Genomic DNA, 17,393 nt, shown 5'->3' with positions numbered 1-17,393 from the left:
CCATATCTTTAGAGTAGCCCTAATATCACATTGAAATATTGTTTTTTTCTTTTTAAGTCCAGTTGTTTTTATTATTTTTCTTAAAACATTGATTAATTGTGTGGAGGATGGATTTCTACAGTAATGTTATGGTCTGCTATCAGTTGAAGATAATTAAGAATTTGTCATCTTTCAGTTGGTGATAAGATTAGAATGGAAATAGATGAAGTAGAAAATATCCAAGTTATAGCTTGCCTGTATTCAAGTTTGGATGCCATGCATGCTTTAATTAACGATTGGGAATTTTTAATGTGTTTCCATATGAAGATATTTAAGAAATTAAAAAGGTCCTATGTACAGCATCAGCTTTCCATTTAGAATTTCATATGAAGGTTAGGACGTAAAATGCTAACTAGTTAAAGATTTATTAAGTTTTAAAAATGGGAGAGAGGGTTTATTCTTCTATGAAATTTAGAAATGTATGCATACCTTTGTAGAATGTATTGTGTTATAGCATTTTTGTCTTTGTCTTCATCTGAAAATTTCAAGGGAATATATGCTATTGATATCTCAGCTTAAGATGTAACTTCTTTATTTGTTGTGGAGTGAGGGTTTATTAACAGTTATCAAAAAAAGGAAACACTTTATTGGGTATTTCTTTTGTACACCCAGCTTAATTATTTATTTATTTTTTTGTCTTGTATAACAAAAATTGGAATGTTCATCAAATCTGTCGGGGCTTTGTTACCTTTTTTATGAAAGGATTATCAGTTGCACAAATTTAACAAAATAATATGATTTTTATTTTGTCTTTGATGTTGAAATAAAATAATACCCCTACTATTTTCAACAAGTGCCATGGGATTTCTTACATCACTTGAGCTACAAACTGTGCTAGATGCTCCCTTAGTTTAATGACTTGTTGAAAGGATGACACACTTGGGCATGCAGCTTCTCCTTATTCTTCAGTGTTAGTTTTGGTAAATGAATCATACTACCAAAAGTATCCTAATAACAACAATGTCCCCACTAAAACTGTGGGAAGTAGCTCATTTAGTCTACTACATTGTATTAAGAACTGTATTCAGCCAGCAATTAGAGTAGCCAGAGGATTGACTAGTCCCCAGTTGAGACTATATGGTCTTGTAATGGTTTTGTATTTTGTGGGTATTGTTAATATCAGCTAAGAATTGCCCCTATCTTCACATCTTAGATGCCTCCTTAACAGCTTATAATATATATAGCTGCAGTTTTTTATGTCTAAAACTTAGTTTTCCAAACAATGCCATTTGTGCTTTTTTGAATTGTCCATATCAGAGCTATCTGTTTGCAACAACTATGAAATCCTTGCATTGGTGGTTACTTTTAAATCTTTCTTGATGTGTTAATTTTTTCTGCCTTCCTATCCTTTCTTCTCCTGATTGCTAACTGTCGTTTGTATGCAGCTTTCTTATAAAATATTTGCCATTACTTCTAGATGACTTCTGCAGGAGTTGTCTCACAGAGGACTAGTGGTTTCCAAATTTTCTACTACCTGCATTTTGCTTCATAGGTATATAACAGTTCTCTGGTGGCCAACCACCCCCATATAACAGCACCCATGGAATGAATGGGTGTAGTGCATTTTCCAAATTGCCTGTACAGTTCCTTTGCACATTGAATCAGAGAAAGGCTTTAGGATGCTGAAGTCAATGGGTCTTTGTAGTGAAAGGTCATAATTTAAGTAACTAGAGTAAAACAATATATAACTATGAATCTGAATGAATGGAAATTGAATGCAAGAAAACTTCTAAGAAGCTATGCCCAAGGTGCATTTGCAATGACAGTGAAAGGTCAAAATGTAAGTAATTAGATTAAAATAATGCAAATAAATCTGAATATGGTTGGTTAGATGGAAATCCATACTTTCTGTTATGGCAACGTTCATGCAGTTGTACAATTCTAATTTGAGCAGCAACCCAGTAATGAAAGGGAGGTGGAAAAGTAAATTGAATTATAAAATAAATAAATAAAAATTAAATAAATGTTTCTAAAACTTAATGGTGTAAGCCCCCCAAACAACCATGACAGCTATTGTTTCTTACTCACTAAACCTGGAATGTGAGTAAATATAGTTTTAACTATATAAAGTTTTAAAGCCATCTCTGGCATAGGATAAAGCCTTGACTGCACCAGCTCAAGGCAAGCTAGGTTCAGTTAACAGACACAGGCAGTGAAAGAGCTATCCATGGGAATGGAATTTAGGTGCTAAGGTTGACTTGCCCATTCTGGAAAATGCCTGCCCAGTACACTTTACAGATGACAGGACAGCAGCAGTCTGTCATGCAGACAGTATTCCTGCCCTAGCAGGCAGCAAAGTGTACTGTAGTAGGGCTGTTTGCATAAATGGTTGCACTTTGTCAGAACTGTAGGCCATAGTCAACATTGTGATCACTGTCCAGCTGCAGGAAGGACAGTAAGATACTGGGCATATTAAAATCCTTAGTGAAGTAGTGAGGATGATGCCATACTGAAGCTGCTGTGTAGTTCTTCTGTAGACAAACAGATCTACTATACTTCTAGGTTGTTCTGACTGGGGTGGCCTTTGATATAGGGTTGAGCCAAACATTTAGGCTGATAGAATGAAGGGGCTGTAGTACTCTGGCTAATAACAGATGTCCACTTGGGGTGGCAGTAGAATACTTAACATCCATTGCCTTTGGTCTCATGCACGACCCTTTGACCATTTATTTTTGGGAGCTCCGGGAAGACATGCTTCACAAGGCTAAGTATGAACTGTAGAGAGTGTCAAGTAATTGTTGTATTACTTGCAGTCCAGCAGTAGGGCACATTACATTGTTATGTTCTACACAAAAAAAAAAAACAATTTTGTGTTTACCTTAACATTTGTCTGCTGTAAAAATATACCTTCCAGGAGCTGATACTGAACTAAGCTATGGAAGATGCTTCCTTTCTGGTGGGATGATCATGTACAATATTTGTTAAATGATTTTCATATCTTCTCATGTAAAAGACACACAGAAACGTTGCTTAGAGGATAAGTGGGTGCTGTGAATTGCTGGGCAGTCTTCTCTTAATTTTATTATTGGAGCAAGAATTGAAGGAAGGATGGGTTAAATGTACCTGTTCTAGTTTTAATTATAGTACAAGAGCCTCTGTCAAACGTATGTATGTGTGTATATATATATATATATATATATATATATATATATCTATATTTATATATATATATATATATATATATATATATATATATATATATACACATACATATGTTATCTTGGTTCTTTTATTTATTGTTTTATTTGTTTGTTGTCAGGCAAGCACACTGTGTACAAGTGCCTGTTTTCAGTGGAGACTTGGAAGCACCGACTGCCTAACTGACTTGTTCGTAGTTGCATAGTATACAAATAGAGGCTGAGAAATCAAGCCCAGGACTGCGGGGTAAAGTTTGTTAGTAGCTCATGGCTTTAATCTTCTGCTATAAAATGCCATACTCTTACATAACTCTACTACTTGGTTGAAAAATAGTGGATCTCATGCTATCATTTATAGTGCCTTGACCTTTCTGAATATAATACTGCTGAAGACCTACTGCTGGGCTCCGTTGGCATCATCTCCTTGTAAGTATGCATTCAGTAGTTACTGCAGCTTAGTAATATTGAAAACATTTTAGCATATCTGAACATTTTTAACATGTGATTTAGTGATTTATAAGTTAGACTGTATTTAGCGCTCCAAGAGGCTTGCCCTATATTGTAATGCAAAGGACCTTCAAGATTCAGAATATTTATTTGTATATAGTTGCAAAATAGAACTAATCTTGAAAGCTGAACACTGTTAGATACTACAGTTTTCCTTGGCAATTCTCAGCTTTAAGGGTAGATGACAGGTTCAGCTGATGTAGTAGTTTATATCGTAGGTTAGTTTCTTGGTTTTGGTTTGGCAGGATGCGTTATAGCGAGCATTGGAAATCTAGGAAGTTCTAGGACTGGTAACATTCTTTTTGTAAAATTGCTTATGAGAGACTAGGTTGATACCCCTGTAGATCTATGCTCACTCCCACCTCCCCACACACACACTAAACCTGTGAGAGTAGAGGCATATGAAGGTAGGAAGGTACCATTATAAACTACTACATCAGCTGAACTTGTGTAAGGAAGAACCCTTTGAAAAGGCCAGGAGTCTGAAAAAATGGTTACAATTGTGCCAGTGTGGCATCCATAGCCTGTAACCCTTGTCTTGGTTAGCCATTTATTTGCTGTTGTAGTGTTGCCTATTATGGCTGAAATAATTTGTTTTTCTTCAGTCTGCTAGTTTATTCTAAGGTTTAGCTTACATGAAAAGGGCTATACACAAGTTATGGACCTTCCAATTTAACCAGCCTAATAAGGGACTTCAATGCAAATAGTGTGCTTCTTTTTGTAAAGGTAACAGAAGTGCTAAAGTTTGGTGAATTAAAGAATGCTGTTAGACTGAGAGTAGCTGTTCTGGTTGCCATTGTTTTATTGTTTTAATGGAATGTGTAAATTAATAATGCCCATACAATATGTATAACATTCAGTCTGATACACATACTTTGAAGAAACGTGGCTGTTTTTTGTGGGTCTCTTTTACTTTGTATTGCAGTAATTGAAATGTGGATAGTCCAACCAGCATAGGTTGGAGTGTACTTTTAGAGTAAACTATAGTTTTATATACTGATTACCCTAAACACTGTATCTTGGCGAGTTTTCTATAATATCAGTTTATATGCTTGCAGTTTATATTCTCTGTTTATACTAATTGGTATTGGCTGTAAACTGTGCAATATTTGCACATGGCTGTAAAAAAACTGCATTATCATCCTTTTTGTAAATTAGAAATAAAAGTACTGTTTTGAGAAAAAAAATATAAATTTGCACGAGAATACAGTACAGCACATTTCCAGCAAAGATGCTCCAGTGATACCTTAGCCACTGAAGACAGAGGTTCATGAAGAGCTCAGAACCTAGAAATGATCAAGCATGTCTGTGGTTGGCCACTTGTAAAACACATTATTTGACATGTAGAATTGTTTGTTTCTGTTTAAAAATGCAGATAAAGATTGCCATTCAGTTTTTTACCGCAAGCTGCCTTGCTGTTATGAAAACGAATGTAGTGAGGGAATGTTGGCTTGTGCTATCATTTGGCATATGGATAGAGTGATAAAAAGTCAAGTTCCTGGAGTATGTCTCTTCTAATGAGAATAAACAATATATTAAAAATCAAATGGTGTATGTAATTGTTTGTGTAGCAGACTGTTGTATTATCATGTTTTTTGAAATGCTGTTGTATTGCATTTACAAAATATTTATATCAGACTGTAATACAGTGACATTCCTAACAGTCCCAAAGGTACTATAGGCCATTTTAAACTGTGTAAAGTAGTTTGTTGATATTTGATGAACTATAATTCTTTTAAGATGTGTACCTGTAGGAAACTAGCTGTGTCTCACTACAAAGGCATTTTGTGTTTTCTTATGAGAAGTTAAAGCTACAAGATATCTGAAATAATATTACAAGCAAAGGAAGAATTGCTATAAATGTCTTATGTAGTATTTGCTTCATTGGTTTGGACACTGCCTAGAACCACCAGTTTCCTACAGTTCCTGGATGTGATATTTAATTTTCTAGAAGTAAGTAAATTACATAGCCATGAAGATCATCCCTAGCCCATCTAGGACATCTCATAATGGCTTTCTTATTTGTCAGATGCTTGCTGGTAGACATTCTTAACATGGATGGATAGCTTATAGTTTTTGCAGTAGGGTATACTACATTATCTTGTAAAAAAACATTTTATTTACTTTGTTTTTATCTGTAGTACAAAAAATACACACCTTAAATTTCTGCCTTAATGCTGTAATCCATAGTGAATTTCAAAGTTTGTGTTCATTTTTTTTCAAGTATGTACATTCATTTTTTTTCCAAGTATGTACATATGTGTAGAAATGCATGTATGCACAAATATGTCATTGTGTGATACATATATCCAAAAACAATCTTATATATAAATATGGGTCTACCTGAAAAGAATGAAAGACCACATTGCCGAAGACAAAATGAATGAGACAACATCGCCGAAACTTCACTTCCACGAATGACTGGAATGGCAAAATTTTTCACAGGGTAAGTTACCAGGTGGCCAATAAGGGGAAATTGCTTTTTTTCTCAGTGTAGTGCGATCCTAGAGTTGGTGTATTTAGTTAGGGGGGGGTGTGTGGGGAGCATATTCCCCCATCTGGGTGAGTTTGAGGTAGTGCGGTATGTTTCATTGTTAGATGGTGGCCAGTCGGATACTTACCCTGTGAAACATTTCGGATTTCCTGTCATTTATGAACGTGAAGTTTCAGCGATGTCGTCTCATTCATTTTGTCTTTGGTAATATGGACTTTCGTTCTTTGGAAGTAGACCCATATATATAACAGACATATATATATATATATATATATATATATATATATATATATATATATATATATCTACACGTGTGTATATGTATGTATTTGTGTGTGTATATATATATATATATATATATATATATATATATATATATATATATATATTTGTTTTTAAATCATTTGTTAACAACTGAGCAAGGTAGTCTGAGTCGCATCCAACTTGCTCTGTAGCAAACTCATTTAAAATGCAGGACAAATGCACTGTTGTCTTCAGCTTGCCATATTGTTAAACTGTTTCTCTTCATTCAGAATGCAGTGCCTCATAACCAGTCTTCACTGACAACTGAATAATTTTGCAAGCATCTCCAAGCTAGCTTACATAGTTTTGTTACTCTACTCACTCCTTTGCCAATACTTCTAATATAAACCTTATGACAGCCATATGTATAGTTGTCTCTAAAGCTTCTTTACACCACATCTCTTCACTACAATATTAATATTTTCTGCCCAACCTTGTTCCTTCACTTCCATTTCTTTAATTTTAATTTTTAAGCACTAATCACATGATCTATTATTTACCTGGCAAACCCACTAAAACGCCTCATCAAATGCTCAATGTTCAAGATCTACTAATGCTTAAGTATCTTTTATAGTGTAGTAGTTGCTTCTGTTGTCATATAAATGTAATGAACTTAGCAAATGTGTGTTTAAATTGTTAGTTTATATTATTTAGGGCTGGATTTTAAATTAAAGTTGTGGGCAGAGCAGCACCTGAAGGTGTCAGCTCATCAGAGACAGATGTTATTCTATAATGGATGTTAAAACAGGACTAAATAATTTATTCATCATAAGTTAACTGTGGACTCTGTGCACTCCTGCCAGATTCCAAAACACAACAGTTGCACCCAACACAAATAAAATGCATCAGAATACTTCTCTGACAATTTTCTGAAAGCACTTAGTGGAGGCATTTGTGTTTACCCTTAACCTACTGTTTATCACAGTATTCTATGCAGTCCTGCATATTCCACAAATATCACTTAAAAAATGTAAGATGCATTTAGTGGATTACCACAGGCTGGGGCACTACAAGCTGTAATAGAGGACAATTTGTTAATGAACCCTAGAAGGCAGTTAGCTAAGTGTTGAGGCAGACATCAGTTAAGCCATCTCTTAGTTCATGCAATAATAAATACAGATTTGAGACCCGGTGCAGGATGTGTGCACCGCTCATGTTTGCTCACAGTCTGCAGGATAACCCAGTAGGGTAGAAACAAAAGTGCCTCTGAGTCTGGGCATACTGGTTCTGAGACATTACAGTGGTATATGGGTGATGATGTAGGAGTGTCCCAGACAGCTGCCAGTTGCATTCTGGCACTGTTCCTGTTAATAATGCACACCAAAGTGGATGACTACTTGCACTTCCCAACAGCAGCCATGGAGCACAGAACTGTCATGTAACAGTTCTGTGCCACTGCCAACTTCCCCATTTCCTCAGTGGAATTGACTGCATACATGTACCAATTAAAACCTCAATGGTACCAAATGCTAAACAGTATATTAATAGAAAAGGGTGGTCATCAGTCAGTTGTCAGTTGGTGTACTCTTCAGCCTGCCTCATTACCAAATTCAAGGCAATATACCTTGGTAGTATGCATCATGCAAAAATATGGAGGGAATGTGCTCTGAGGGACACTTCTCTACATGGTGAAATACCGGAGAGGTTCCTACTTGGTAAGCACAGGACCACAGCTATGATGGAATCCGAATCTAGACCTGTGAATGGTATACATGAGGACTAAATGTGTCTTTTTCTTTCTACAACCAAGTGACTGCAGTTATCCACTGGAGTCTGAGGTTATAATGCAGTACAGTGATCCATCAATGCCTGCTATGGGTGCCTACAACAGAGCATACAACATGGCAAGAAACACCACTTAGCATGTGTTGGGCATGCTGAAAGCAAGATTCAGATGCCTGGACACATCTGGGTTCACTGCAATACTCACCAGAAAAGACATCAGATATGGTCACCATGTGTGCCATGCTAAACAACATAACATCAAAACAAGATGGGAGATCAACCCCAAGAATCCCAGATGTTAGTCATGGAATTATAAGGGCTGTTACAAAATGATCAGGAGGACACAGGGGTAAGAAGAAATAGGAGTGGGTGATGGAGGCAGCAGCCATATGTCCTAGTTCAAGCAACATGGCATCTGACCCATATGTTTGCGTGACAAGCCACATGTGGAGATGTACACAGATAAAACTGATATTGTCCTACAACAGCAACACAGAGTATCACTGATGGAAACAGCCTATTAGTTATCCATACTGAGCATCATACATACCATAAGCCAATGATTTACCTGTAGTACCTTATACAAATACACATGACATAGCAAGGAACACATCTAGATGTCTACTGAGAAAATGTCACCACAGGAATACTCTCTGAAAGGTACAGCACCAGATAGGACTACACTGGCATATGTATGGCATGCTTGAGATGCTGACTTTAGAAGATGTGGTTGTCTAGCTAGGAGATCATAATACAGAAAATTAGCTTGTGAAGTTAACTATACAACAGCTAGTAAATTAAATTTAGACCCAAGCAGTATATGTAAATGTATCAGCACAACATTACCTAATTGTTGGGTTGTGCAATAAGACCAGAGCATCACACGTTGCATTGTGAGGTGCATCAGTGTCAGAAAACACACTGTGCAGCATACAGCAATATGGGTATTATGGGTATTGACAACATGTGAAGAACTGGCCAAAATGAGACATACCTATGTCACAAACAAGGTTTTCGTTGCATGCCTGATGTGGAATGTCACACATAAGTCAACACTACAATGCACAACAATATGACTCCTGTAGATATAGGAATATGTTCAGTCATGTAGTGCATCAGTGACAGGTAGGATACATCAGCAACTGCAACATGCATTATTGTTTGGGATATAGCAACTTGGGTATATATGTGTGCATGTTTAATCAGATAGATATGGGGAGGCATGCATGGGAAGTACATGTCATCAAGAGGATAATGAAGGGAACCATGTAGATATATGTGTATGTAGTGCGTAGGGGAAATATGTGCAGTACCTAATCTAAATGCCATATGTAACACTGGTATACAGTTGAGTATATACTGGTGCATGTAGGTATGAAAGAAAACAAGGAAATGTGTAATGTAGCAATCAGTGCTGGAAAAATAAGGTAACATACTGGGAATCATGAAAAATGCTTGCTATATGTCAGCTGTTCAAAGGTACAAACAAGGAACCAGGAAAATTGTGACATACAGCACTGTTATTGTCAATATTCAAACTAACATATAATAATGAGAAATATGTACAAAGTAACACAACATCAAGGCTGCCACTTCAGTCAGTTAAATGATCAGAAAAAGCCCATTACATCAAACATTTGCAAAGCTTCTTAAAGATGGATTAGGTAGTGGTCAGCACAACTGTCATCATTGCCACAGGGTCAGAGTGACAGAAGAGAACACACACTGGATCAACTGTTAACATTTGTCTGATGCATTCTAGGGTGCCCACACAGATGGCTCACACTACTGTCTTGACTGCCCCTACCACATCCAGAAACACTTAGCCCACTGTGCTGTACCAGGCAACCGGAAGTAGTGACACTAGCAGTGTGTATCACAGTGTTAATAGGAGCAATAGTGCAATGTGTCTGTCTGGACATGACTGCTGGGTTCAGAGTAGACCAACAGCAGATGTGTGTGCACATTGAAGCACAATAGGTTCATAGGTTCATACTAGGCTATCTGCCCTAGGGCATTTATAAGCCTAGCCAGAGTGTGTTTGGCTTTCGCCACCCATTTTAAATTAATTTTGCTATGCCCTTTTTCGAGGTTAGTATACTGTGCGTCTGTCTAACAGTGACACAGTAGTGATACCCGGGATAAACCTACGATCACCCATCCACTCATCAAGATTCCTCTTGAAGAGAGTCAATGAGGGACTCTGCCTAACCTGGACTGGGATTTTATTCCAGAGTGAAGGGAGCCTCTGGGTTATGAATCTGTCCCTCCAGCATGTCCTATTTATTTCAGTGCTGAGGTTCAAGTCTCTCGAGCACGTAGCTCAATGGGATTTGGATTTTCTGAGGTGCAGCATGTCCATTAATTCCGGGTTGGACATGGCTTTATACGTCAGGCACAGATCGCCTCTGAGCAGGTGGTATGCCACTGAGTAGAGCTGGAGTTTCTTTAACAGGGCAGCATATGGCATCTGTTTGAGCCCTTTGATCCTCGTGGTGAGGTACATTTGGGGTCTTTCCAGTTGCTGCAGGTGTCTGGTAAGGTACATCTCAAAAGTGGCATTGTACTCAATTATGGGCCTGATGAGGGATGAGTAAAGAGGCACGATGACCTCCCCTGATCAACATGTGAATCCCTTCATGATTAGGTGGGCTATATAAAATGTTTTTCTAACCACTTTGGCCACGTGGTTGTCAAATGAGAGCTTGCTATCAACTTGGGTCCCCAGGTCCCTAATTACTTCTTCTGTACTTAATGGATTACCACCTATGTGGTAATTTTTGGGCACTTTGTTTTTGCCAAAGGGGATGACTATACACTTTTTGGCATTTAGCTTGAGGCCATGGCTCTGGCATCAGTTGTCTGTTTCTATGAGGCCCTTTTGGAGGATGCTTGTGTTGGCTGGAGAGTCGATTATGGCACCCAGTTTGCAGTCATCTGCAAACTTGGTCAGCCACAGTCCTTCCGTGTTGGCCTGTACCTCCGAGAAATATATACTGAACAAGAGAGGTCACAGGACTGAGCCGTGTGGGACACCACTTGTAACTGGTTTGGAGTCTGACATGGCTCCAGCAATTCTAACCATGTGGGTTCTGTCCTTGAAGTTTGCAACCCATCTAGTGACATAGGGGTTTATATTTAAGCTGGTGAGCTTATGTATAATGTCCGAGTGGGGTATTGTATTGAAGGCTTTTGCGAGGTCCAGGTAGGCTGTGTGGACCACCTTCCCCTCATCAATGGCCTTGGTGACTGTTTCAAATGATGTACAAGGGCCATGTGTTGGTCTTCTGAGAGCTTGCCTCTCTCCACTGGATGTAGTCTACTCAGTACAGTCAAGTAATACCCATTTCATACTATGGTACTGCTGTTGCACCACTGTAACAAGGCTTTCAACAGAGGGTGTAAAAATTACCACACTAACATGCATTGCAGCCATTGCTGTCATGACCTCCATGTCTGCGCTCCTGACTTTCATGTAACACATGAAACTATTGTACTGTATGATCATTGGCATGGGCAAATGCATGCAGGTCAGAGTGATGTTGCTATGAACATTTGTAAGTGGACACCTTTTGACACACATCCACACACATCCACTGCACTGCCATGTGTTGTCCAATGGACAGCATCAGTCTGTCTTGGGGAAGAATCACCATCAGTCCCAGACTCAACATGGGACAGAGATCATGGTCATCATCACATCCACCATCTGATGTCCACACCATCAGAATGGACAGCCACCCTGCCCTTCTGATCAAAGGCTCCACCATGCTACACATGACTATCCACTTCCAGGCTGGACAATGAAACTAATGTAGTGGCCCATGTGTCACTGACCATACTATCATACAGGAGGCAGGTAGTGGATGTCCTGCAAATAGAGACCGATGTTACATGTGATATACATTTACAGAACTTACATGAGACAGGATATGAGTGACATAATTGGGCAACTATATAACTACAATACTCACTGTGATATGGACATACTGGGTCAACATGGATGTGGTTGGTGCAAGGCCCTATACAGCAGAAATATCCATATCAGTCAGATATCACACAAGTGTGATAGACAGTATAAAAAAAACACTGAATATGTACCTGACATGTCCTCCTTGGTTTCTGATACCTGTAGTGAGGGTTGATATGTCATTGTCATGTAAAAATATACATGTACACAACAATTCAGTAGTAAGCACATACACGGCATCATGTAGCATTTAAAATGATGTAATAACACACAGTAGATACGACATGCACATACTAGATGGATGGCGATGTTTTCCAGATGAACAAGACCACATTAGTCATGAAGAACAGAGATGTACTTAACAGTTTGGCATTATATCAACCATATAGACTGCCTTACCAAGTCTGTCCTCCCCAGTTGGGAAATGAAGCATCTGGTGTTAAGCAGTACCTGCAGTTTAAATGGAACACAAATGTGAGTATACACATCAGACATAACAGAAAACAAAGGCACACAAAAGTTAATGATCACACTGACACAGTATGGAAACACTTATCTGACATGCTATGCTGGTGCCCAGATGAGTTGCCTGTGAAAGGGAACAAGCTGATTTTAGTACTGAGGGCCATATTGGTGATAAACACTGTTGCACTATAGCAACCATATGAACCACCTTACAAGGTCTGTCTATGCTTGTTGTTGAATGCACCATCTGGTGTAAGGATGTATCTGTAGGTTAAAATGGAACAACAACATGTGAGTGTACACCTCAGACATAAGAGTATGAAGGCATTCATGTGACAAACGGTGCTGTTGTCCTGATGTTGATGGGCATATGCAATTGCATCACACAACAGTACACATGTTGCTAACTGTGTTCTACACATTGCTCAGGCAATACCACATGCTATAACACTTACTGTGTGTATCTGCATTGGATGTTTTGACATGCCCTGCATAGTTCTGTAACAGTAATAAAACAAGAACGTAAGCTTTGTCAATGAGTTTCCGTGAATGACAGTTGAAGTATGCTTTAGTGTCTGTGAATGTTGGGCATATCTGTACATCCTAGAGCACCTGCCTTGATACCTCCCCCAGTTATACCACAGTCTTGGCAGTTGTTATCGTCTAAGGCCAGGAACATTGTTATCTGATCCAGGGAAGGCAATGATGGCCCACCTCCAGTGGCATTCCTCTCCCTCTCATAGTGGCAGTGTCTGTTGGCTGCACTGAACATCATGTCAAAACAACATCGCTGATAGGCCCCCTGGTACTGTTGTGTCTACCTACAATGTTTATCATGTTAGTAAGATCCCTCCACACTTGCTGTCTCCACACAGTATCACCTGTCTATCAAGTTTTGGCCATGACGGTGCACAGCTTCTATAAGAATTTCATTTTTCTCTTGGGGAAAAAAATGATTCCACCTATTACAGCTAGCCATCAGTAATAAAGGATGATATTTACATGTCAGATTTTATACATGGGTTCACATAATGACACGTCAGTGCTCAAAGATTATATCAATTGAATGCTGCCCCTCCTGTGTACAGTCAGTGGTATGCAAAACATTCTGTGTAATCTACTTTACCATCATGTACATGTGAGCATAAAGAATATAGACAATATGTCTGAATAGCTGATCCATATTTCTTATCATCAGCAAAATAGTGCACTGCCATTAATGTACTCCGCATTTTCTAATAACTCATATATGCAGAGGAGGGATTTAAATCCATGTTGGGGGATATTTTCACAAGTAATGGCCAAATTCATTACCATTTCACCACAACTTAATTAGTGCAAAAATGGTTTTGTCAGAGTTACATGCACATCAAGCTACAACTACCAATTCCTCATCATGCATGTGGGGTATGTCACAGAAAAACTTCTACAAAGCTAACTTTGGGCTCCTAAAAACAGAGGTGGATAACTTCATGGCACCCATGCGAATGGGGAATAGTTGCATGACTGCCAAATCATACACCAATGCACTGTATGAACACGTACACAAATGCATGGATCTCGCCATACCCGATAGAACCAAGGTGCTCTCCTCCAAAAAAAGGAAGCCAATCTGCTGGTCCCCTGCCATAAATAAACTCTACAACAGAAGGAGGAAACTGATACGGAATAAGATGAAGTGCCAAGACTGGATAAACTCCCTTATCAGCCTCAACAAAAAGTTGAGATCCCTCATCAAATCCTCTAAAGCTAGCTATGAAAACAGTATTGCAGCAGATAGTAAAGACAACCACAAGGTCTTCTATAGTTATGTAAAAAATATCCATGGCAATACCCAGATTTGTTCTGAGCTACTGCGCAATGGTAGCGCCTATACCTAGTTAACAGATATTGCCAATATACTGGCCGACAGATTCAGTGCCAACTTTACTTTTATGGCAATTACGGCTAAATGCAAGTTCTAGCCCTGGTATTAATGAACATATTTCTATATCAAGTATACTAAAGTACAAGTCTCAATTTATTTGATCTTGTATGTATTAGGTTAACATCTGATAATTTAATGTTTTAAATATTTTGTATAACAATATGAATTTTAATGTTGTTAGGAAATTTTTCAATGAATGATTTTATGCTGGATTGTATAACAATTATTTATTTTTAATAATTATTTAGATTTATATTATTACCTAGATATTTATATATGTATTTTTAACTTTTATTTATTGGTATTACATATACATAGTTTTTGACAAGAAGGTTTTATTACATTTACAAATTTACAAGTTTGCACAAGTCCTGGCTGTTTATGTTCATATTTGATGTAAATATTGCTGATTGTACCTTTTAAATGAAGAATTTTTTAGCTGCGTAGGTAATAATTTGTTTAATTGTTTAATTGTTCAATTATCCAATTTACATAAGGATTTAAAAAGAGGTTCAACACAAGGATTGTCAGTACTCTGAAGATGCCTTGATGTGTGTGGGTGAAAGCGCTTAGTACAATTTTGGTTAAATAAATAAATCGGTGGTCTGCAGTTGTTCCTGGCTTGCCTTTTTTGTTTTACTTGATCTGGCCAAGGCCTTTGATACCATTCCCCACTCAGGAATCATAGAAAAACTCACTAAGCTAGGCATCAACCTCTATATCACTAGGTGGGTTGCAAACTGGCTCACAGATAGAACCCACAGTGTGAAAGTCACTGACTCCAAGTCAGACTGCCAACTAGTCATGAGTGGAGTCCCACAGGGTTCGGTCCTGGGTCCTCTCCTGTTTGGTATCTACTTTGCCTAAGTCCAGACCAACACGAAGGTGCTGACAAAGTTCGCAGATGATTGCAAGTTGTGAGCTATTATTAACTCCCCAAGTGATGTTGACATCCTACAGAATGGCCTCACTGAGACCAACGACTGGTGTCAGAACCATGGCCTTAAGCTCAATGCCAAAAAATGTGTCATTATCCCCTTTGGGAAAAACCCAGTTCCCAAGAATTACCACATTGATGATAGTCCACTGAATGCAGAAGGTGTTGTAAGAGATCTGGGAATACAGGTTGACAGCAACCTCTCTTTTAATCACCACATAGCCACTGTGGTCAGAAAGTCTTTCTATGTGGCACATCTCATTACTAAGGGTTTTACATCCAGGAAGAAAGAGGTCATTGTCTCTCTCTACTTTTCCCTCATTAAGCCAATAATGAAGTACAATGCCCCATTTGGTATGTACCTCACTAGACACCTGCAACAACTGGAGAGGCTGCAAAAGTACCTCACAAAGAGGATCCTATGCCTTAAACACTTGTCCTATATGGACAGACTTAAAAAACTCCAACTATTCTCTGTCTCATATCGCCTACTTAGAGGCGATCTTTGCTTGACTTACAAAGCCATGTTAGAAATTCTGCATCTAAAGAAATTCCAATTCCTCCACACCACACACTCCACAGACCTCAACCTCATTACCACAATCAACAGAACATACTGGAGGGACAGGTTCATAACCCAGAAATTGCCCATGCTATGGAATAGACTTCCCTTACATGTCAAGCAGAGCACCTCGCTGACCCTCTTCAAGAGAAGTCTTGATGAGTGGATGGGAAATAGAAAATTCAGCCCGGGGATAACTCCAGTGTCTCTTCTCAACAGAGGCACTGGGAACTAAGGTTGGGTGGCACGATGCCAGGGTAATCCTATGGCTAGTTTGTAAAGGCCCCAAGGCCATTAGACTAGTACACACATATGAATCTATGTAACTGTAGTCTGTGACAAAGACTAGCACAAAAGTGGACTTCATGATATATTAAACAACATATTTATCTGAATGTGTTAAAACCAATATAGTTATCTATATCAGCTCATCAGAAATGAACAGTCGTGGGGGCGTGGCCAAGGATGAACACAGGATAGCAGCAGATTTCTTCAGCTCCACCAATTTCATTACATTGACAGGAATTAATTACTTAAAAAATTAATTCTTGAAGTAATTTTCTTTCTAAATATGTTTGTTTTATATAGTTCTTGAACTATATCTAAAAAAGAAAGGAAATCTTAATAATATTCCTGTCAGAAATTATTTTGGAAATTTTCCTGTCAGTTTATCAGTCTGAAATGAGTTCCAGTAAGACAAATTCTCAAGACTCCAGCATCAAGAAAGAACTTCAGTCTCTGATAATTATAGTCCAGCAACTTACTGCTAAGATGGATAAAATGGATACTAAAATAGACACTTTCATAGAAAAACTACAAAACAAATAGACTTGTTACATATGGACCTGCAACAACAGAAGATCCAGATGACAGGCATAGAAGAAGCTGTGAATGACATGGAAAATAAAATACAAGAACAGGAAATCAACATTGAGTTTCTGCTGAAACAAAATACACATTTACAAACAAAGCTGGATGACCTGGAAAATAGATCTAGGCGCAATAACATTAGGATTTTTGGACTGCCAGAAAATATTGAAGGTAACAATATTACTTCTTTTTAACAACATGGCTCCCTAAAACTTTAGATTTACCAGAAGCATTCTCTTTTGGTATCGAAAGAGCACATAGATCTATAGCTAATACTAACGCTAACAAAAACTATCCTAGATCAGTTATAGTTAGATTTCTATCATCTTTGATAAAGAGATGGTTCTTAAATCTGCTTGGGCTAAAGCTCCTGTTAAGTTTAATGAGACAACTGTGCGTTTTGACAATGACTATTCTTCCATGGTAATTGCTAAAATAAAAGTTTTTCTGCCACTAA

General features: G+C 38.1%; 1 protein-coding gene across 1 annotated transcript in view; it reads left to right on the top strand.

Annotated features, from left to right (window-relative positions):
* Positions 1-17,393, top strand: part of TMEM222 (transmembrane protein 222) — a 293,800-nt gene that overhangs the window by 255,727 nt on the left and 20,680 nt on the right. The gene's annotated exons all lie outside the window — the stretch shown is intronic.

This window comes from Protopterus annectens, chromosome 1.part1, assembly GCF_019279795.1.
Source record: "Protopterus annectens isolate FY-2018-M chromosome 1.part1, PAN1.0, whole genome shotgun sequence".
Classification (NCBI taxonomy): Eukaryota; Metazoa; Chordata; order Ceratodontiformes; family Protopteridae; genus Protopterus; species Protopterus annectens.
Note: the sequence above shows the minus strand (reverse complement) of the source record. Positions and strands in the feature narration are given on the sequence as shown.